This window comes from Lutra lutra, chromosome 3 (genome assembly GCF_902655055.1).
Source record: "Lutra lutra chromosome 3, mLutLut1.2, whole genome shotgun sequence".
NCBI lineage: Eukaryota > Metazoa > Chordata > Mammalia > Carnivora > Mustelidae > Lutra > Lutra lutra.
This window is the reverse complement of record NC_062280.1, coordinates 63,056,864-63,081,366: the sequence shown is the minus strand read 5'-3', so window position 1 is coordinate 63,081,366 and position 24,503 is coordinate 63,056,864. Positions and strand designations below refer to the sequence as shown.

Below are 24,503 nucleotides of genomic sequence, written 5' to 3'. Positions count from 1 at the left end.
CTGCCTTCGGCTCAGGTCATGATCTCAGGGTCCTGGGATCGAGCCCGCATTGGGCTCTCTGCTCGGCAGGGAGCCTGCTTCCTCCCCTCTCTGCCTGCTGCTCTGCCTACTTGTAATCTCTCTCTCTCTCTCTGTTAAATAAATAAATTAAAATCTTTAAAAAAAATATATATATATATAAGTAGGGAAATGCTGATTCAATACAGTTGAAGGGAGAAATATAAGTGACATAATAATGTAATATAAAGTGCTCAGGCTCTCGAGGATCAAAAACACAGACATTAACATCTTGCTGATGCTCTCATCTTACTTTATGACTTTGGGCAATTTACTTAACATCAGTTTCTTCATCTGTTAAATGGGCATATAAACTCTGATTTCATATTTTTCAGGAAAGATAAATAAGGCATTTAAAACAACATGTGAGGGATAACTAGGTGGCTCAGTCATTAAGTGTCTGCCTTTGGCTCAGGTCATGATCACAGTATTCCTAGGATCAAACCCCACATCGGAATCCCTGCTCAGCGGGAAGCCGGTTTCTCTTTCTCCTATTCTCCTTGCTGGTGTTCATGCTCTCGCTATCTCTCTCTGTCAAATAAATAAACGAAATCTTTAAAAAATTATAACAATAATAAATAAACAAAACATGTGACTAATAGCAGATCTTTAACATATTAGTTCTCTTAATTAATTTTAAAAAGGGTAACCTAACATTACTCCTGACTTAATCTTGTTTTTATCTTGTTTTCCTTTCCCATAATTTTCTCATTTATTTTATATTTATTCTTAATATTTTATGCAAAAGAGCAGAATTTTGATAGAGTATTTAAATTTAAAAAACAATTGACATATTTCCACTATTCACAATTTATTTGTATAGTGCTGTTTAAACAAAAGCGATTTAGATCTTCATGTTTATTCACTATGGTATCAAAATGAATTACTAGGATGATAGCCATTATTATTGGTGACCCAACATATTTTTCTTTCTTCTATTTTTTTTCTCTCTTAACATACTCTACATCTCCTTTCTTATTACCACAAGAGTGGAAAAATGAACAAGATCTAGCCAAACAAAGAACCTCATTCCTTGGCCACAGTGATTGGTTCAGTGAAGGGCATGTGACCCAGGCTAGATTTATCAGGCAGGGTCCAGTTCAGAAAACAGAGGCAATGCTAGATGGTTCAATGGAAGGAATTTCATATGGTGAACTGGTTATAATAATTTTCTAAGAGTTGAGATGCCAGACAAAACAGAAAACAAAGGAACTCGGAGATAAGTAAGAAAAAGCTAACACTCCTTCAGCTGGAGGCACAAAGGAAGAATGGACGTCACCAGAACTCAAAACCTGGTGCTACCTCGTGGGAGCTAGATATGAGGAAGGGCTGCTTCATGGAGTCTGTGACCATAAAAGCAAGGTCATTACAGCAAAGGCTGGAAATATGGTAGAGATGCAGTGGCCACTGGAAGTATCAGCTGAGGCATGGATGAATGCAGGGGAATACGCTGGTTTATCCTTTCATCCTGTCCTCTATTGTCCCACCAGTGCATCTCCTCTGTTGAATCCATCTGGAAATCAATGGACAAGGTACAATTTTCAGAGGAAGGGCAGACTGATAACAAATGAGCACACAGTTGACACACCGAGATAATTCTCACAGAGAAAAGATATTTCATCATCTAAGTTGCTGGAGCCAGGAAAGGAGATTTTTTCCTTGCCTTCAAGAACACAGTGCTAGGAAGACATCTATGTCTATGTACGGGCAGATATCTTCCACAGATTAGGGAAACCCATAATCCCATATCAGTCAGAGAAAATGAGGCCTTCTCATAATGAGAAGAGAACCAAGTCATGGGGGTGGGGAGAGCACTGAGTTTGCCACGTGAGCCCCAGGTCCATTTTGCCCGATGTGACCTCACCCCTGTCTTTCTTGATTACATGAACTAAGAGGTCTCTTTTTGGTTTAAACTAGGTTATATAGGGCTTTTTTCCCTTGTAATAAAGAGTCTTGACTAACATAACCATGACCATTAACTGAATATCTTAAAGAGGTTCGAGGACAAACGCCGAATATTACTAGTAAAAAAAAGAAAGAAAAGAAATCAAAGAATGGATATGTTACCAGTAAAAGAAATTAAATGAACATGGTGATGTTGACAGGCCTTGGTTGACATAATAGTGAATGAATTCTCTTTCTCTTTTATCTTAAATAAGGAATTTAAATACAGGGAAAAAAAGGAATCTAAAAAGGTAATTTCCCCCAGCCTCTTAAGACAGAGGAGCCAGTTGATTTCTTTGATTCATGCCTGGTAATCAGACTACAAAAGGAATTCAGATCAATGCCAGATGGGGGCTATCAAAACAAAAATTGGCCACAAAGAAACAAAAATGTATTTAAAGTTAATCTGCAGCTATAATATGTGGGATGTTAAACAGAGCAGTTTCATCCTCTTTTATCCTACTTCAACAATTCAAGAGAGAATTTTTTTAATAATGTACGTGAATGATTTATCCTTTAACCCATTTGCAGAAAAGGTAAAGGAGGGCCGGTCCACTAGCGTATCTGTTTACTTGTGCTGAACACTATCATTTCTAGCTTCTCCATCTTGCACAGCAATCAATATATGTACTCTATCTTTTTACTACTCCTCAATCAAGTGGAAAATAGAAATTAATGGGTTTTGCTTTATAGAATAGAAATCCTTAGAAACCTAAAGGTGGTTAGCAGTTTGTTTGCTTTGAGTACCTAGAACAAAGAGTCAGATCTCACTTGCCAATAAGTAATTTTGTTTGAAGAACTTAAAACAACCCCCACCTTCCCCAAAGCATGTTTCCATTCAGTGATGCATCTTCTTCTAGGTCAAAGTTTCCTAGAGAACAGAGTTGATCTTTCTCCATTCTACATAATTTTCAGATAAAAATGATATTTCTCAGTATAGTTTCATGTCTATTAGTCTCATCTATTCATCTAGTGAGAATATTCCCCAGGGCAGGAGCACGCTTTTACTCGCCTACTCTCCAGCATAGTCTTCTACACACAGTGATCTCCATTGATTCTCTTTTAGGAACAGAATCTTAATAGACTCTTGGTATATGGGAAGAATTTATATCCCTTCAGTCTTAGAGATACCAGGGGCAGGAACACCAGAGGTTCAGCATTTAACAAAACTAATTTTTGTGGCAATCAGCATAGGTGGGTTAAACTTGACCAGAATCTCAATTTCTATCACTTTCAGTTGTATTTCATTTTATTCTCACTAGTATTAATGTAAAGGAGGACTGAAGAACCACTTGTCTTTAATGTAGAAAGTTCTTCAAAAATTGAGGATTTTGAAACAAAGTATCTGTTACGTGGCATGGAAACAAAATGATTGTTTTTATTTTTTTACGGATTTTAGAACATACTCAGAGTGTAGTGGTTAACAATGCTGTCTCTGGCATTTGAGCTTGTTTTAATTCCAGCACCAGCATGTACAAACTGTGTGAATTTAGGCATGTTTATGCTACCTTCTTCTCAGTTTCCTTATCTGTAACATGGAAATTCCACCAAGATCACCACCTTCACTCATGTCATAGATTGTCTTGTGGGGATTAAATGAGATAGTGATTCAAAGGCATTCAAAATTGAAATGAAATTTTTGTGAATGGCGTATGATATGGATCCAGTTTTGCTCTTTCGTATGTGAATATCTAGTTTTTAAAATACCATTGATTAAAGAGACTAACTTTTCTCTACTGCATATTTTGGCTCCCTTGTGAATCATTGGTTGGCTATATATGCATGAGTTTATGTTGGGGTCTCTATTCTGTTTCACTGATCCATGTATCTGTTTTTATGTCAGTACCATTTTGCTTTAATTACTACAGTTTTATAATATAGTTTGAAATCAGGAAGAATGTTGCCTTCAGCTTTGTTCTTTCTTAATGAAACACATTTTAAAATGAATTTTAAATTAACCTTGGCCATTTCTAAGGGCTCTTTAATGCATACACATTGCCAGACTAAATTTGATCCTCATGTGGGATTAAAGATTTTATTTATTTTTATTTTTACGAGAGAGAGAAAGAGCAAGTGTGCACATTCATGAGTGGGGAAGAAGGGTAGAGGGAGAAGCAGACTACCCGCTGAGCAGGGAGCCTGATGCAGGACTGGATCCCAGAGCCCTGGGATCATGACCTGAGCAGAATGCAGACGCCTAACCAACTGAGCCATGCAGGTACCCTTCCTCATGTGAGATTAAGTTACCTTATTATGTAAAAGAGTCAAAGGTAATAATAGTTTTATGTTTGGAAAAATATTTTTCAGTTTATAATATTAACAGGTCATAGAAAAAATGGGATTGTTTTGATATGAACTAATGAGGAATACGATGCAACTTCATAGTGCTTATTAATTAAAAACTCTAAATGGAAGGATACCTCCTTCATATAGGATAAAGAATATCCTATGGCTAGATAAAGATATAACCTGGGAACATTTCCATTAAAAAAAGAAAAACAATGTCTTTTTAGTAACAAAAGTAAACTGTTACAACATATATAAAAAGTCACATTCATAATAGGGTCCAAAAACTTTGGGGATTCAGCAAGGAAAATGCACAGCAAGAAGAAAAGCACGGGGCGCCTGGGTGGCTCAGTGGGTTGGGCCGCTGCCTTCGGCTCAGGTCATGATCTCAGGGTCCTGGGATGGAGTCCCGCGTCGGGCTCTCTGCTCAGCAGGGAGCCTGCTTCCCTTCCTCTCTCTCTGCCTGCCTCTCTGCCTACTTGTGATCTCTGTCTGTCAAAGAAATAAATAAAATCTTAAAAAAAAAAAAAAAGAAAAGCACAAAACTCTACTGTAGGCAAAATAAATATGAAAGGATATCTGGCATTCCTTTTTTTTTTTTAAGATTTTATTCATTATTTATTTGACAGGCAGAGATCACAAGTAGCAGAGAGGCAGGCAGAGAGAGAGAGAAGTGGAAGCAGGCTCCCTGCCAAGCAGAGAGCCCGATTTAGGGCTCGATCCCAGGACCCCGGGATCATGACCTGAGCTGAAAGCAGAGGCTTTAACCCACTGAGCCACCCAGGCACCCCGAAATCTGGCATTCCTAAAATGGAAAAGCAATATGGCAAAGACACCAACCTTCCTTGTGAACCAAATTAACCTACAAATTTAATGTAATTCCCATGACATAGCAATGGTTTGTTTGGTAACTTGGCAATATTCTTTTAAAATTCAAATAATGTTCATGTGAAATAGCTTATAAAGCCTTTAAAGAGTATGGTAGTGTGTGGTGTTTCTGTCTAGTTAAGGAAAATTGGGAACTCGTATGTGAGATAGTAAAACTTAATGTAGAGTCATAACATAATACTATTGTTGGTTTTGGAATAACCATCCAGATCATGAAACAGAAAGGAGACCACAGACACTAGTCCTATTGTTTTTAAGCATTTGGTTCAAGAAAAGAATACACTTTCATATTAATAAAAACTATATTATTCAGTATATGATTTTTGGAAAACTGGAAAATTACCTATTTCACACAATATACCAACAATTTTCAACTGAAGATTTAAATATATAATAGAAAGTTACAAAAGTTCTAGAAGAAATTATTTGTATACAATTAATCTTGGGAGCAGATAAGTTCCACCTAAGTATTTCCTAAAAGCCAAATCCATGATATATTTGACCACATAATCATATTTCTACGGCAAACATAGAGTGAAAAGACAAGTGGCAAAATAGGAAAGACATTATTGCATATGTGTTAATCAAATAATCCTTAATATTATAAAACAATGAAAGAGAAATCATGATCATAATAAAATAGTAGAACATTCATATACACAGAAAAAAAAGCAAATAAATAAATATATAAGTAGTCGGCTTCCTAGTATTCAGAGAAATTCAAGTTAAAACACCAGTAGAATCAGTTCTTACCTACCAGATTGGCCAAGAGGTGTATGTGGGCCCAACTGGCAAGATGTTGGGGCAATAGGCACTCAATTACTCAAAATAGGCATATAAATTGGTAAAGTTTTCTGGACGGCAATTAAAATTATATTCTTTGAACTATGATTTCCATTTTTAAGGATTTATTCTAAGATTTACCTACAAGCATGTCATGACAGCAATAATCATATTAGTGAAAAGTCTAGAAAGCTATCATAATGAATGAACACAAGTCTTATTAAGCTAAAAATGTATGAAAATAAATTGAGAAAATATATAGATATTGTGAAAATTGAGAAATATGTAAATAACAAAACTTACTATCCATAATTTTAATATCCAGAGGAAATGTCTCTTAAGGTTTTCTATATTTCTACAGAAAATGTTTCTCTTTTTACCTCTAGATCTTATTTTATACATATCTCATACAGATATGAGAGGTTTTATAAATAGGAGTAGAAATGTAATGGAGGTTTTATAAATGCGAGGAAAATATAATTTTGCAAACTTCTTTATTAATGTGAATATATTTTTATTTAATAGATACATTCGTTCAACTGTTTTTATTGGCCACATAGTAATTGACTATATGGATTTTTCATAGATTATTTAAACAATTGTGTGGTATATAGGTTCTACATAATTTTTCACCATAAGAATAAATACTGCAAAAACCATTGTTAAAGCTAAATTTTTTATACATTCAGTTTTTTTTTAAAGATTTTATTTATATATTTGACAGGGAGAGAGAGATATCACAAGTAGGCAGAGAAGCAGGCAGAGAGAGTAGGGAAAGCAGGCTCCCTGATGAGCATAGAGCCTGATGTGGGGCTTGATCCCAGGACCCTGAGATCATGACCTGAGCTGAAGGCAGAGGCTTAACCCACTGAGCCACCCAGGCACCCTTACATTCAGTTTTTGAAAGTAATAAGTAAATGTTAAATATATTGATTCAAAGTATTTCAATGTTCTAATCTTAGAATATTCTGACTTAATGAATAAGCTTAAAGGTTGGTAAAGCTATGTAGAGAGGTTGGAGAGGGATTTCACTTAAACTGGCAAAATTCTGTGCATAAATTGGAAATTTTATGAACATTTGATAGAAATATGTTTTCTTCTATGAGCCTGCACCTGTTGAAGTTCACCCCAATTGTATCCAAAATTCTTAATTTCTCTAAAATTAGTTAACTTATTTCAGTTGTCTCACGTCATGTTTAAAATGACAAATCATTTAATCAATTAAGCATTTCCTTTTTCAAAAAAAGATGTGAACATGGCAATCGAAAATAAATTTAAGACCTAACATCAGAATGAAATGAAATAATTTCTTTAAAACATCTAGCACAATTGAGTGAAATAAGTCAAGCAGAGAGAGTCAATTATCATATGGTTTCACTTATTTGTGGAGCATAACAAATAGCATGGAGGACAAGGGGAGATGGAGAGGAGAAGGGAGTTGAGGGAAATTGGAAGGGGAGGTGAACCATGAGAGACTATGGACTCTGAAAATCGATCTGAGAATTTTGAAGGGGTGGGGGGTGGGAGGTTGGGGGAACCAGGTGGTGGGTATTGTAGAGGGCACGGATTGCATGGAGCACTGGGTGTGGTGCAAAAATAATGAATACTGTTATGCTGAAAAAAATAAAAAAATTAAAAAAAAAATCTAGCACAATGCCTGGCAAATTATATATGTTCAATAAAGCTTGTTGTGATTATTACCATTAAGTAATGTGGGGCGAATATGGGATGCAGCTCTTATCCTCAAGGAGTTTAAATAATTATAATGAGGGGCGCCTGGGTGGCTCAGTGGGTTAAGCCGCTGCCTTCGGCTCAGGTCATGATCCCAGGTCCTGGGTTCGAGCCCCACATCGGGCTTTCTGCTCAGCAGGGAGTCTGCTTCCTCCTCTCTCTCTCTGCCTGCCTCTCTGCCTACTTGTGATTTCTCTCTGTCAAATAAATAAATAAAATCTTTTTAAAAAAATAAATAAATAAATAAATAAATAAATAATTATAATGATTAATTTCAACCATCTTCCATATTCTGGCTAAAAGCTAGTGAATGCTAAAAGAAAAAAAGTTATTTGAAATATAACAGAATTTATTTAAGCTGCATTTATCCTTTTTGGATTCCATTCATTTTTTAGTTTTTCATCAAAACTTTTATTTAGGGGCGCCTGGGTGGCTCAGTGGGTTAAGCCGCTGCCTTCGGCTCAGGTCATGATCTCAGGGTCCTGGGATGGAGCCCCGCATCGGGCTCTCTGCTCAGCAGGGAGCCTGCTTCCTCCTCTCTCTCTGCCTGCCTCTCTGCCTGCTTGTGATCTCTCTCTGTCAAATAAATAAATAAAATCTTAAAAAAAAAAAAACTTTTATTTACGTCATATTAAGGGGGAATTTCTAAGTATATATACTTCTTTATTAGTGCCTATAAATTACTTAAGTTTACTTAGATTTTCTTTTGCAGCCTCTCTAGCTTTATGCATATTTTTTTAAAAATCTAGGACAAATGTAAGATATAGATATCCTAATGTAGCCATGATCTAATTAGCATAACATTTAATTTAGTACTGATTAATCACCATGATAACTGTCAGCCTAATGATCAATTATTTTGGTAAGTAAAAAATTCTTTTTTTTTTTTTAAAGATTTATTTATTTATTTATTTGACAGAGAGAGAGATTACAAGTAGGCAGAGAGGCAGGCAGAGAGAGGAGGAAGCAGGCTCCCCGCTGAGGAGAGAGCCCAACTCAGGGCTCGATCCCAGGACCCTGAGATCATGACCTGAGCCGAAGGCAGAGGCTTTAACACACTGAGCCACCCAGGCGCCCCATGTAAGTAAAAAATTCTTAAAATGTGTGTATGTGTGCATGTGTCTGAAATATAGAGAGATATTTAAAATAGGTACTACTTTCTCCAAGCTAAAACGGCGGTTGTCATAGAAACAGCAAACAGCAGAAAGTCAGATCTGACATAACAAGAAAATAGTGGACAAAACCTTTGGAGAAATTGTGAAATAGGACGGCTATATTAGAAAAATTAACCATATTTAAAATTAATTAGTCATCATTTCTTCCAAACCAAGTTTCTCAGGGATGGAATTAAGTATTGCACACCCTAGCATTGTTAAAATTTAAAGTATACATGTTTTTTCAAATGTAAACATTGTAACCATTAGAGGAATTTTAAGATGAACTATATTAAGTATTCTTTGTGAATATTTAAAAGAAATTTTATTAATAAGATGGTTTAATACTAAATATTTACATTTTTAATCTTAAAAGATATATCCATTACCATGATCACACAATCATTGTGCAAAAATGTGTTGCCTTACATGCAATTCAGGTCTTCACAATATCACAACTAATGGGACTCACTATTGCATTTCAGCCAGAAATATCTAGTGCTTTTAGCACTCTGTCTAGCAATCTTCCCTAGCTTTCATGTTGCTTTGTAAATTGTTTTAATAGAGTTTGCTTTTTTCGTCACGCTAATTAAGACCACTGCAGCTATCCATTAATGATCTTAAAGTGATTTAATAGTTCATTATGTAAATCAAGTTTCATAACATTTCATTCAAAGTCCTAGAATTCTAAATTACATAAATCAATCTTTATTACTCTTCTATTATTATATTTGTGAGATAAGATAAAACTAAATACAACAAACTGAGCCTCCATTTCAATTTTAATTCACAATACTTTTCTACTTGAACATTAAATATTTATTACTTTAAAAAAGGCTTTTCTAATTTTTTGTGTTGACCTTCAAAAATCAAATATTTGTCTTCTGCTATACTTATTATGATTGCTCATTCTTCGTTACATGTAAAAACTATACTTTTAACCTTAATCCCACTGTCAAATGAACTCAGTAAACTTGAGATATATAACAATTCTATTTCATGCCAGATCACTGTAGCTGAACATATAAGACATATGCTATAACAATTCTGTGGCCCTAAAACATTCCCAGTTTACTCCCAAATTCCTCAGACAAAAAAAAGGAACATTTTCAGAGTACAAACATGTACTTTCCAGAGTGAAATGGTTAAATATCACAGCCAATTCAGAAATAGCACCAACTGGCTCTTTTTTTTTTTTTCTTTTAAGCAAGACCAGATTTAATTCTATTCTGTATTCACATGCACACAAATATACTTCCCTCGAGCTGTCAGAAAGCATCAGATTGCCTAATCTGCATGATGAATTTTAAAATCTTCTGAGAAACACAAGGACATTTGCTTCAGGCACTATGATTTCATCATCACCATCATAAACAAGTATAAAGCCAGTCAACCTTTGGTATTCAAACCAAAGCCAAAAGATTATGGGGCTTTGAAAACGGTTAGTAGAATATGAATTACCTCAATTTCATTTGGATCCATTTTTGAAGTCATGGTATTTTGCAGTTAGGCAATCATCTATCTACTGCCTGTGACTACTCCTAGGTTACCCCAAAATAAGGATGTAATTCTTATCAAGAGGTTTATAAAACATGCAAATATTCTATGAAATATTTGTAAAGAAATTACATCATCAGATGAAAATATTCTGATCACTAATGTGAAGATAGTGTCTTTAAAATTTAATAGCAACTCTAATTCTTATACTCATGAAATACAGCTACCCTATCAATTCTACCTATAGACATTCTGAGTAAATAATGGATGTGGAAAATTGGAAGATTTGCTATGATATATTTTGGATCCCATCCTACTAGGGCTTTATCACTTCTATACTGTGAGAAATAGTACCATTAACCCCATGAGGAACTACCTTTACATTCTGTTTTTTCATGGTTGCTAACTGAGAGTTAAAACCACAAGCAGTAAGCATTGTTTTTCTAGATTCACTATGACAGTGATATATAAAAACGTATTTGAAATTCAGACCAATTGTGCTTACGTTTAAAGCCAAGTTTAAGTTTTTCAGGGCTTAAAACAAACAAGCAAATATAAAAGCCAATTCTGTACCTAGGCAGGAAAATGGAATATAATTACTGCATTCAGCCAGAAGCTGTGACTAAGTGAGTCTAATCGAAATGCAAGGTAAGTGGGTTTCTGAAGTCTTGAATTATTGAACAAGTAATGTAGGGTCCCGGAGTTCAAGGGATGGAAAGATATCATTATCTTTTTTTTTTTTTTTCCTAGGGAGTCCTGGCTGCCCATTCACCCCTCTGGCAAAAGTGGAATGTACAAAGGTTTTACTTTTAAGGTAAATGAAATATCCCTCTATTTGCTAGCTGCTGTTAAAGATGCACACTGCATACTTCATCTCATCTTCTTTTCATTGTTGCATTTTCACATTATCACAAGTAGCATTATGTCACCAAGACAAACCAATTTCCTTCACGGAAATGTAAAACAACATGTTTGCTCTAAGATATTTCCATCAATGTCAGTGACATACAAGGGAAGTCTCAACAGTCTGCCCTGTCACTTACTTACAGAAAAGGGGAAGGGAAAGTGCTCATTCCCACTCAAATTGAATTCTCTGTCCACTATTTCTTTCGCTCATTGAATTTATTCATAAAACTCATCAATGACACTATATTACATCCAAGAGATACTAGCACTTTCACTAGAAACCAACTGAAAAGGAAAAAAAAAAAGATAAGAGATGAAATGCCAATTGCCCTTTCACCAAAAGACTCATTCCATTTCTAAGAGGAGCTGGCACAAAAGCTAAACCAATCTCTCTCTCTTGGTGATTTGGGTCTTAGTATTCAGTGATAAAACAGACCCACCAGAGAGCAGCAGCATCAGTCTCATTGAAAGGTAGACCCTAAGGTTCTACAATAAAGTCCTCTGCCAATAGCTGACATGTGGATTCTTCTCTAGTTACTCTCACTGGGCCTCAGTCTCCACATCTGTAAAAATAAGAAACAGTCTAGATGTTCTCAAAGGTCCTAGTAGACCTAACATTCTTTGAATTCAAAATGACGTTGATTCCTTACTGTTGTTTTGGTCTTATTCCATTACATTGTGTTGGATCCTCTCAAAAGAAATTAAAATGGGTTTTCTTCCTTCACTTGCCCAATTTTATGAAATATCAGTAAGCTTTATATTGATGATTAAGCTAAGAATCTCACAATAACAGGAAACCATCCATAGGTCATATTTTCCAACCATTCTTTCTTACCCTCCTCCCCACTGTTCATCTCAAGTCATGGTTCTGATCATGCATTCAATTACAAGTTGTCCAGTGATGCACACCATCTCCTTACATCAGCAAACATTTCCCTCAAAATCCTCGAAGATTCACTAAGAAGAGTACATTAGCAACAGTGCTCAAGGTAGTTCATGAAACTTTTGAAGCTACTTTCTTCATCAGCCTGACTTCTCCTCCTGGAGCCTCCTCCTCCACAGACTTTCACAATTGGGATGAATGAGAAAACTGGTGAACAGATGTCCAAATAGTTTATTTTATCCAAATAAAACCACTCTCCCCTAAACTTTTCCCTTTCTGGGGTGCTCAGGTGCCCATATCAAGTGCCTGACCTATAATTTTTCAAACTCCTCAAAGCCACCAGAACATCACTTTCATCTGGAAAGCATCTTGAGCCACAACTGTAAGATCTGATGGTGTTTAAATGAACATTATAGGTACTTTGTGAACTCACAAGCTATAGAAATCAATAGATGTCTTGCATAGAGTGTCCTACAATTGATTTTTCCAGGAGAGAGTCAATTTGTAACTTTAGGAGAGACATAGACACCAGGGAGGTTGAAAGCATATTGAAGGTTTAAAAACAACAACACAGGCATGTGGAAATTGCTGCCCTGGTGAGGTGGTATCTCAAAGAAAGAGAGTCTAGACTGATGATGTTTTTCAGGAGTGGCTAAAGGAAAAAAGTAAAAAAATTTCAGGCAGCTCCTGCAGTGTTCTGGGGCTTGGAGAAGGAAAATTCTCCAAGGTACACATGCAGGGTATTCAATAGCATTCTTGAGGGTCTTGAATTTAAATATAGAGTAAGGATAAAGACGGCCAGTAGATTCGTCCTCTCTGGCTTTTAAAAACTGCCTGAAATTGTAAAAATAATGTATTGCCTACTTGAATTTTGCTAAGACATTAGATCTCAAGTGTTCACCATTAATAACGAAAACTAACTATGTGAGGTAATGGAAATATTAATTAGCTTGATTGTGCTGATTATTTCACAATGCATACATGTAATGCAATATCATATTATACACCTTAAATATGTACCGTGTTTATTGTCGAAGGTAACTATTACAAAAAAGGAAAAAGTTATCTAATTTTAATCTAATCACTCAATAAAGAAGTCTAAGCGTCATTCAATGCTTAGTACTCTTCAGCACTCTGGGTGACAGCAAGTTGTGTGCCCTCCACAGGGCAATAGTCGCTCAGAGAAAGGAGGTGAAAGGTTTATTTACAGATAAATCTCAAACAAACCTACCCCCAGACCCACTGACTCACAATAACCTTTCTGGATAACTAGAGAATCCCATTCTCAAAAGAGCTCTTACTTTCTCCCTTCTCCCAAGTGTTCCTTTATCTCCTCCTCACTTTTTATACTTCCCACAAGTTCATAGAAGTATGAGTTTAGAGATAAACGATACAAAGGCTAAACAGTCTTATAAAATTATACCTATTTTTATTCTAAATGCTTCTAACAGGGATGAGGGAGAATTCATGAATATCAAACAAACTTCCAAATTCTTGGAAGTGGAGGAAAGATTATGAAAGATGGAGTTTCAGGGGTCATAGAGCCTGATGCATGAACATCAGTGTGAATTTGAAAAGGTTATTTTGGGAAGTTTGGTAAAAATCCCCAAACATAAATGCCTCAGAAGAATAATATAGAAAAAACTATTATGGAAAAAAAAACCCGTAAAACTTCTCTTTTCTGTTGGATAATTTGTACTTTTACTTCTGGAATGGAGCTTTAAAAGGAAGTTGATATCCATCATCTTCTGGGACTTTATTTGACCTTGTTTAGTTTTGCTTTGGATGATTAACTTCTAAAACTAATTTAGAGATCCCTCTTTCCTTAATGACTGGGATTGAATGGACACAGGGATGTTGGAAATTTTCACCTATTCCAAAATCAGTTACATGTGTATTAGTTACAAAGAAGGCAGGTTGGAAGCCTAGAATTTTAAGTTAGAACCTACTACCATACTAAGGCAAATATTGTTGTTCATATTAACTGCTTAGGAAGGTATATATGTGCAGAAAGTAGCACTTACTATAGGGCATGAACCTGGCCTCAAGTCTGAGGTTTACCAGTGTTCAAACAGTGACAGAAGCTGAGGGATTTCAAGGCTTTGATTTCATAGCAGCATTCTTCTAAAAAACAAACATCAGGGGCACCTGGGTGGCTCAGTGGGTTAAAGCCTCTGCCTTTAGCTCAGGTCATGATCTCAGGGTCCTGGAATCGAGCCCCACATCAGGCTGTCTGCTCTGCGGGGAGCCTGCTTCCTCCTCTCTCTCTGCCTGCCTCTATGCCTACTTGTGATTTCTGTCTGTCAAATAAATAAATAAAATCTTTAAAATAAAATAAAAAAATAAAAACAAACATCATTTTCTCACCTAGGAAATAAATGTTTTATACTGAGTGCTATTAATTCCATAACTCATTATCCAGTATTATTAGAAGTTCAAAAAAGCTCAACTGATCAGATTTCAAAAAGATGGATTTCAGAAAGCTGAAGACGCAGAGGAAATCATTTTCAATTGCTTGCCTTAAATTGGACTCATTTCTGCCTCTCAGAATCACTCCATAGAGATGAACAGAAGAATGCTACTGAGATTTAATTAACCAAAATGATATCACATTTTACAAATAAGTCTGATAGGACAAAAAACTTGGAGCAGATATAAGGCAGTGGATAAAGAGAGAAACTCTAGGAACCAACTGTCCAACACGATTTAGAGTACAGCCTGAAATAGAGCTTCAGATACTCACCAGTGAAAAGATTACAAGTGGACGGATTGACACTATCAACACTGTCAGCACCGTCACAGCTAAAAACTTCATCATCTGATTCCTGCACAGAGGAGTGGGGTGAGGAGCCGTCAATTTCTTCAAACTTCCCCTTTAAAATTCCTCTCATAGCTGCAATGCTGTCACATGTACCTGTAACAGAAATGGGAACAACAGAGCCCTGAGACGTTTGACCACGGCAGAGTCCAAGTCTTCAAATCGTTTTCTGAGGCTGTAATTTTTTGAACTACATCCACCCCATTATCGTATCTGTGCAGAAATTATTCCTCCCATAATGTTTGAGAGCGTTGAAAACAATCCTACCCTGATTCGTTGTTATTTGCGTTCTAGTTTCTGACAATGGCATTTCATAAGAAAAAGCCCAAATTAAGAAGGTAGAATCAGGGCACTGCACAAGGAAATAGGGTTCACTGTTTTGAAACGTCAAAACAGGAGTCCATTACACTTATTTGATTTGTTCTAGCAAATCGTGTACTGTCATTGACAGAGCTAGAGTTCAAAACAAAATAGATCACTCACTTGCATGCTGTCATACCCAGAGCATACTGATTAGGGCATGTCTATCTTGCTTGGGATTTCTTTTTTCTCGGGTACAAAGGCATCTACTTTCCTGGGGCTCTTTGTCCGTCAAAAATCAAATTGGTTGCTAGGAATGGCTGGCTATACCTGCAGAATTTAGATGCCTTATCATGTTTCTAGTCAATTCAGCAGAGCTGCAGGGAGTACCTGAGTCCTATGCCAAGGAGGTTTGGCTGAATAGATTTTAGGCAGAGTGAACCACAGTCCCTAAGTCTTTTACTAAATAAAATATTAATTTGAGACTGCTCACTCTCTGAAACAGCATGGTCAGTGAAAGCCAGTCAGAGGTAGCCAGATGTATTTAAAAATTTTGTTAATGTCAATTTAGATGAGTCATTAAACCTCCAAGAGTAATAATTTCTTCATAGCTACAGAGTAACTGTTAAGATGATCAGCAGTTCCTCTGGTGACAGATAACCTTGATGAGTAAAGAGGGTCAGATGTAATAAAATCATGAAGTCATTTCAGTCTTCTTTTTTGTCTACTGTTACTTGTAACAAAGGTATCAAGAAATATTCCTCTACCCTACTGAGACAAGAAAATTAAAGGGAAACCATGAAAAGCTGGGAGGGTTTTTGCTCCTTTTCCTGTTTCTATTCTTATTAGGACCTAACCCTCCACATCACACATGCCTCATAGAACAGATAATGTATGTACTCCTTTACAAGGCCAAAGAGTTAATGTCAAAGAGTTAATGACTTCTTTGGAGTCTTCCAGCATAGTAGAAAACATCTAACGAGGGGCCGGGCAGGGTTCTCCAAGACCACTAGCTCACCAAGATCCCTGGCTCTCAGTCATAAGTGACTCTTGGAGTCACTTTTAAACCCTTTTCTTTGTTCCTGGATGCCTGAGAAGACATGTGCACCAGACCACCATTCCCAATAAAAACCCCAGGCCCCAAGCAAAGACGAGACTCGTTCTCCTGTCTTTCTGAGTCTCCCAGATGCTCTGCCTGTATGCACCCTCTCTCTCCATAAACTCTGCTCTCCCTTCCTCTTGATGCACATTTGATCTCTATCCTGTAAGCCAAGGACTGTCTTGGCTAGTCCTGCAGAACCCCTCTGGGTCCTCAGTCCCCCCCAGCTCACATCACTCTGATAGCACAGGCACAATAATAAATGGCCTCCCAACCAACGAGAGAGCGGGTAGTAAGTAGCATGAATTGTGGTGAAGTCCGGATGCACAGCCAGGCCGAAGGAGGAAGCGGCTACTCAGGTCCAATCATTTCAGCCCCACGCCTTCCCCGCTGAAGCTGCTCTAATAGTTGGCCAGTGTCCCATTCACTTTCAGAAGCAGTCTTTACTTTTTACGTTTTCATTCCCCATCCCCCTTTCCCTTATTAATCTTGTTTATAAAATTAGAAGAGCAATTTTTAGATTACATTGTAATTTAAAGCCCAACTTGGACTGGCTCAGGAAGAATGACAAAGAATGGTTCAGGTAGGTGATACCAAAGTGCTCACAGACTAAAAAAATCAAAACATTCCCTTCTCCAGTCACCCGGCACAATACCAGAAATGCCTTTGCTAGAAAATATCAGCTGGAGGAACAAACTGATTTTACAAAAGACATTCCACGACATATGCTACCAAGGAAAGGTAACATCTGAAGCCATTTTATCTCAGCATGGCAGGCCTATCTGCGTCTTTTGCTAACACGGGACAAGTCTAACTAGAGTAACTTTGGTAAAAATGTAGCGACCTTGGGACTGGCTACCCTCCTAGGGCCTCCCACTGACCTCACAGTCTCCTGTTGCAGTAGCGGCATCTCAGTAGATGCTTCTATAACGAACTAGTGACTATCTTACCATTCAATGATAAAATAAGAGCATAGGAAAAAAAAAAAAAAACTTTAGAAAGGGCCTGCTTCCCCCTCTCTCTCTCTCTGCCTGCCTCTCTGCCTACTTGTGATCTCTGTCAAATAAATAAATAAAATATTTTTTAAAAATTAACCATAAAAAAGTAAGCTTTCCTTTATCACTCTACAGGAATATTTCTTTTAGTATGGCAGAAAAGAGAGAATAAATGGACAATAGTTATTATACATGGGAAAACAGAGACAAAGAGTTAATAACTATTTTATTCACCACTGTTTCTAGAGTTACTTTTTCAAGATTTTTAAAAAGTCAGATATACAACCACCACCTGCTGCTGCAGGAGGAATTATAAGACTCTGGATCTGTTTAAAAGTCAATCTCCAGGGGTGCCTGGGTGGCTCAGCAGGTTAAAGCCTCTGCCTTCAGCTCAGGTCATGATCCCAGGGTCCTGGGATCAAGCCCCGCATCGGGCTCTCTGCTCAGCGGGAAGCCTGCTTCCCTTCCTTTCTGCCTGCCTCTCTGCCTACTTGTGATCTCTGTCTGTCAAATAAATAAGTAAAAATCTTTAAAAAAAAATAAAAAATAAGATTAAAAAATAAAAAAATACTTTAAAAAAATAAATGTTGATAAAACTTAAGTTTGTTAGGTCTAGGAAACTATTTGGAAATTTTTCCTTTGCTGATATGAAATCAATATGAATAATTTATGTGGATTTGCTCATATTTTAGGTCCTCGTGGCCCTGAAGAATCTTGGGCAAAGTCATTGAAGAGAGATGGGACTGTAGAACTTGACAGCAGAGGAAACACAAAGAAACGAAGTGTAGAGGGAAAAAATGTCCTAAAGCATAACAAACACTTGTTGAAAGAGAGATTTCATCCTACAGATTGTGTCTGCCAATCTGAACCCACTGGAGTGTGCTTTGGTTGTAGGACTAAAACTGAAATACTACAATTATTTCCATGGCAACAGACATGAGATCAGCAGGAAAAGCTAAATTGTGACTTTAAGATGCTCCCCCATTCAGATTTCTGCACGAAGAAGTGGGAAGGAAGACCAAAGAAAAGTTATGAATGTCCTTGGATGAGTTTTCCCCATCCGCATAATCAAGTGGAAGCAGTCCTAAATAATACTAAGTCACCCCTAAGACACAGAATACTGTTTTGAGAGTATGTGGCCAGAAGAAAATGTTAGCAAACAGCAAAGTCAGATGGCTTAATTTAAATCTGCAAGCATCAAAAAGATCATGCTATTTTTTGTATATTTGTTAGTAGTCAAAGTTTTATAATTCTACTTCGGGATCCCCAAAAAGGTATGCATTTCTGAGGTCAAAAAAAGTAAAGTTTTCTTTTTTTTTTTTTTTTTTAAAGATTTTATTTATTTGTCAGAGAGAGAGGGAGAGAGAGCAAGCACAGGCAGACAGAATGGCAGGCAGAGGCAGAGGGAGAAGCAGGCTCCTGCTGAGCAAGGAGCCCGATGAGGGACTCGATCCCAGGACGCTGGAATCATGACCTGAGCCGAAGGCAGCTGCTTAACCAACTGAGCCACCCAGGCGTCCCAAAGTAAAGTTTTCTTAAGCTGGTTGGCTTTTTTCTTCCTTCCTTCCTTTTTCTTTCCTCTTCCTTCTTTCCTCCCTCTTTCTCTCTTTCCCTTCCTTCCTTCCTTCCTTCCTTCCTCTGGGTTTTCTTGGTCTACTTAATGGAAATACTATATTATTACTGATCCTATGCCCAATGATTCCTTTTTAGAAGCATATAAAACACAATTTTCTTAACACTGCTTCTAATATGAAAAAACTTACAATCTGTTTATCTGTCAAATAGAATAGTCAGATTTTGAATTAAAATATTTGAAACAGTTTAATACTTTAATACAAACCCAGACCCTGAAAAGGCAAGATGTTATTAGCATTTAAGAGAAGAAAACTGTACGTTCTTAATTTTTATATTCAATTGATGTTGTAATGAGAAGTAACCGAGTGAAGACAGATTGCTAAGAGAATTTAAAGATAAAAATATATTGCATTTTGAGGTTAGAACTACTATGAATGTTGGGTACATTGACCTTTCTACAAATGGAATTTTTTTTTAAATAATAGTTTAGAGTTTATGTGGATCTCCCATACAGACTTAAATATTTGTTGCGATTAGGCAAGCTTTACAGAATAAAATACCCAATGGTTGATTTTTTGATTGGATAATGAATACCAGTGAGCACAAATATTTTAGTAGTAAAGCTCCACAATCACAGAAATGTATTTTTATGTTCTTTTTATTTCCTCTGCAATAAGGACACTTCCTATAGAGCTAGAATACAACTGTAGGCTTGAGTTGATTAGTGAGGTTAATTGACAAGTACTAGAACAAGAGTGGGATAGGTTGCTGGGGCTAGAGATGGAGACATAATAAAGGTGAATAAAAATGAATGGAAGGTCCTGGGAATATGGAGGGAAAGTAGGGCAAAGGACAAGAGTCTGAGAAGGATAGAAAGCAATCCCCAAAAGAGAAATGGACAATTAAGTGACTTGAGAGATCCGGGCATTGATTCTTATCAAGGATTTAACTGCAGAGAGCAAGAGGTAGTAGAAACTCCATGGGCTGTAGAGTCTGGAGAAATGCTAGTTCCAAAGATTATGGAGCCGTTCGTTGGGCTGATAAGGAACTGGGAAGAATTTCTTTAATCTGAATTTGTGGTGATAATCTTGATCTCCAATTAAAAACACATCTGTTACTTTGAAATTGAACATCTGAGAGGCCAGCACTGGAAAAAGCTTAGGAGAAAAAAAGCAATCTGTGTTGCTACTGTCACCACTAATTGGCCTTCAGGTACAGTAAAGCAGTGATACTTACTGCAGAAGATTTAAACTAGGCTAATCATTAACATTTCCAAAAGCTATCTTAAAAAATAGAGTCCCAGGGGCGCCTGGTGGCTCAGTGTGTTAAAGCCTCTGCCTTCAGCTCAGGTCATGATCTCAGGGTCCTGGGATCGAGTCCCGCATCGGGCTCTCTGCTCAGCGGGGAGCCTGCTTCCTCCTCTCTCTCTCTCTCTCTCTGCCTGCCTCTCTGCCTACTTGTGATCTCTGTCTGCCAGATAAATAAATAAAATCTTAAAAAAAAAATAGAGTCCTAGGAACCATTAGGAATCATGGATTATGAAAAGACGGAAGCCAGTTGCTTAAAAATTTGGTTTCACCATTTTGTAAATAGGAGTTTTTCAGCAAGTCATTAATTTCTCTGAGCTGATGTTTTCTCACCTGTGAATTGGGGCTAACAGCTGTGGTATAGTGGTAGAATGTGGTAGAATGAGCACTACAATGCTCTCCTCAAAACCCTTCACATCTACCTCCTCCATTGGTATGTTTTATTACGTATTGCAGAATCTTGCACTATAGCTGAAACAAAACAGAAACCATTCTCTAAAATCTTGACTGAGACTGTAATTTAGCCACTTTAATATAAAACAGGGCTATATATTAGGAATGAGCAACCAAACCACACTATTTGCATTTCGAGGCATTGAATGTCAACAGGACACCAAAAAAAAAAAAAAGAGAGAGAGAGAGAGAGATGATGCAGTCTTTTTCTTTTTCTGAGGATGCCCATGTTGTTCTTTGCTTTCTTGCTTTCTTTCTTTCTTTCTTTCTTTTTTTTTTTTTTTTTACAACCCGTGTTGTTCTGATTGATGGACACGGCGAAACAGACATCTGAGTACGTTCTCTTCCTTGTCAAGTAATCCTGTCTAGCCAAAAACTTACCTCAAACTTTAGGAAGGATGTGAAACTCCATAAGAAGTCTCTAGGAACCTAGTACATACAGCTGTCACATCAGGGTCTGTTCCCTCCCTTGTCAAGTGAACTTGCTTTGCTAAAAGGCCACCTAACATTCTAGGGAAAAGCAAGAGTTGATTAATATTGCTTATGCAATTTTAATCTATAATTTCTCCACTTCTGTCATGAGTTTCCTTCTCATTCAATATTTTTCAAAAACTATACATTTGTTTTATTTGATTTATACTTTCGTGCTTAAGGCTACATAACATTTCATTGAATAGCTATGCTATAATATTTAACTAAAACTCTAAAAGGAGATGTTTAGTTTCTCTTTAAGTGTTTATTATTATAAATCAAGTATAATTAACTTTTCTTTTGCATACCTTTGTGTATACCTCTGATTATATCTTTAGAATAAAGCCCTAGAAGTGGAAGTACTGGGCATTCAATATACATTATCAAATTACCTGGCAGAAGGATTCTACCATTTTGTTTCTTTTATGGTGCATTGATATATCATTTTACCATACCCTTGCCATGACTATGACAATACTATTTTTTTAAAATATCTGTGAGTTTTGGGGTGCCTGAGTAGCTCAGTTGGTTAAGCATCTGACTCTTTGTTTCAGCTTGGGTCCTGATATCATGGGTCATGGAACTGAGCCCTATGTTAGGCTCCACACTCAGTGGAAGTCTGCTTGGATATTCTCTCCCTCTGCCCCTTCCCCTGCTCATGCTTTCCCTCTCTCTCTCTAATAAATAAATGTTTAAAAAAATAAAAAATAAAATAAAATAAAATATCTGTGAGTATTTCAGGTACTCCATAAGAACAAGGGCTACACACATATAGTATTTACTATATGCCATCACTGTTCTAGCATCTCACATATATATTAGACTGGATTCTAAAATGGTATCCCTATCCCTTAGTGTGCATGCCTTGTATACCTCTAGGATTGCAAATATGGTGAGATATCAGTCCTGTAATTATGTTCACATCACAAGGCAAAGGGATTTTGCATATATACTTAGAGTCCTGTATCAGAGACCTGATAAGAGATGATCTAGGTGGGCCTGACCTAATCACATGAACACTTTAAATCTAGAGGTAAGAAATTAAGGGTGAGATTATGGATTTAAAGTAAGATTCTCTGTAGCTGACTTTGAAGAGGGAAGGGGTGCTATGACATGGCACGTGTGCAGACTCTAGGAGCTCTGAGAGCAGCTCCAGCCCAGCAAGCAGGATACAGGGGCCCCAGTCTACAACCACGAGGAGCTGAATTCTGGCAAAAAGGATGAGCTGGGAGGTAGATTTTTCCTCCCCAGAATTACCAGACAAGAACTCAGCCAAACGGACACCTTGGTTTCCACCTTGTGAGATCCTGACCAAGGAACTTAGCCACACAGTGCAGGACTTCTGACCTATATGCTAATAAATGGGCATTGTTTTAAGTTGCTACATTTGTGGTAATTTTGTTATATAGTAATAAAAAACTAGTATATCATCATCTCATTTAATCTTCATTGTGCATATATGAAGTAGGCATTATTAAGGACATTTTCCAAAGAAAAAACAAAGCATAGAGAAAGGTGATAGAGGCAAAGGTCATAGAGTTAATTAGTCTTTAGAGGAGGCATTCGAATCCAAGCATTTTGGCACTTGGAATCATACTTTCAATCACCACTCTTTCTTGACTACTGATGGTATCTTACTGCTCAAAATTGGTTTTCTCTGCATATTTGTGAGTTAGAACTATTTTTTCCCATGTGCATTCTTTCCCTCCTTATTGGGTTTCTGTGTGTTTGTATTGTGTGCATTTATCTAAGTTGCTTAACATATTTTTTCTCAATAAAGGATATATTAAGTTTGTGTTTAGAGACACTTTATTATAGCTATTAGGAGCACACTCTGGCTTGGGATTTTTGATATTTTTACATTACGTTTATAGAAGAAATAGGTCATAAACACTTTTACATCCAAGTGCCTCTTTAGAATTTAAATTGAATTCATTGGGATTCCTTCATACTGTCCATTATGTTCTATTTTTTCTTAATTAATAAAATGCTTTTCTTCTAAAAAAAAAAAATGGATCATAATAATGTGGCTGAGTCCTTACTTGGTACCAGAAACTAAATTCTTGAATGTGCTATCTCATTTGCACTTATAAATTGACTCTGAAATGAGTATTATTGTTGCTTTATTATCATTGGGCAACATGAAGCTTAGAATATAGTGACTTATGTATTTTGGACATAAGGCTCCTTTGTGACAGCAAATATTTTGAAACATAAGTGCACATGCTACTTTGTAGAAATTTAAAAACAAACCATGGGGGGAAAAAGAGAAATTTAAATTTGAATATATTACTCTTATGAAGAATATGCAATTCATGGAGTAATTTTGGAAATGTTTTTATTTTGGAAACATGGGAACTATTTCAATATGAAATATCAAAACATGTTTCAACCTTGGAGTTAGAGATTCTTCGGGAGATTATAGGTATACATCTGTCTTAAAAATGATTAATGTAGCATATACAAAGCTTGATCTATAAAATTTTAATGGATGAAGTTTTGTGTTAAAAAGGGAGTCTATGATCAAATAAGTTGAAAATTCTTAATACTATATACCCTTTTTGAAGAATCTCATTGTGTATTAGCCTAATAAAGGCTATACAGAAGTTGGTATTGTTTAAATTTGGTCAAGATTCTTGCAAACTTATTTAAGCATAGAAATTTTTTTTTTAAGATTTTATTTCTTTATTTGACAGAGAGAGAAAGTGAGAGAGGGAACACAAGAAGGGCGAGTGGGAGAGGGAGAAGCAAGCTTCATGCTGAGCAGGGAGCCTGGTGCAGGGCTTGATTCCAGAACACTGGAATCATGACTGGAGCCAAAGGAAGATACTTAACCAGTGAGCCACCCAGGCACCCTATAAGCATAGAATATTTTTTTCATGGAATATTCAATAACATTTCTCAGAACTTTGAAAAATGCTTTACCAGTTTATTATTTTGAAAGTCTTACCACTGTTATCCATTAATGATTCTAGGATTTGTTTTCAACATTATGAAAACATGGAAAAATACTGTCTCATACAATACTAACTTAATTAGCTGATGTCCAATGATCTAATTGCAGTTAATGTGGAAGAGTAGAAAAACTTGCCAGTCAAGAATTTTATGGGAAGAGGAGCAAGATGGTGGAGAAGTAGGAGATGTAAATATCATTGAGTCCCAGGAGTTCAGCTAGTTATTTATCAAACCATTCTGAGCACCTACAAACTCAACAGGAGATCAAAGAAAAGAACAGCAATTCTAGGAACAGAAAAGCAACCAATTTCTGGAAGATAAGACATGCAGAGAAGTAAATCTGAAGTGATATATGGAAAGACAGACCACAGAGGGAGGGGCTGGCTCCTGGCAAGAGGTAG

The 24,503-nt window shown here is 36.6% G+C and overlaps 2 protein-coding genes across 7 annotated transcripts in view; one reads left to right on the top strand and one right to left on the bottom strand.

The window, feature by feature from the left end:
• Window positions 1–24,503, top strand: part of LOC125095498 (sodium channel protein type 3 subunit alpha) — a 1,188,574-nt gene that overhangs the window by 796,976 nt on the left and 367,095 nt on the right. The window lies entirely within an intron of this gene.
• Window positions 1–24,503, bottom strand: part of CSRNP3 (cysteine and serine rich nuclear protein 3) — a 205,272-nt gene that overhangs the window by 164,213 nt on the left and 16,556 nt on the right. For 3 of the 6 annotated variants that reach the window (XM_047722000.1, XM_047721996.1, XM_047721997.1), the window contains exons 2-3: window positions 20,557–20,694; window positions 14,873–15,043 (exon numbers count right to left, since the gene is read on the bottom strand). The gene's annotated coding sequence lies outside the window, so the exon portion shown is untranslated. Of the gene's footprint in view, window positions 1–14,871; window positions 15,044–20,556; window positions 20,695–21,057; window positions 21,111–24,503 lie in introns of those variants that run through there. The other 3 variants (XM_047721998.1, XM_047721999.1, XM_047722001.1) reach the window with 3 other exon arrangements.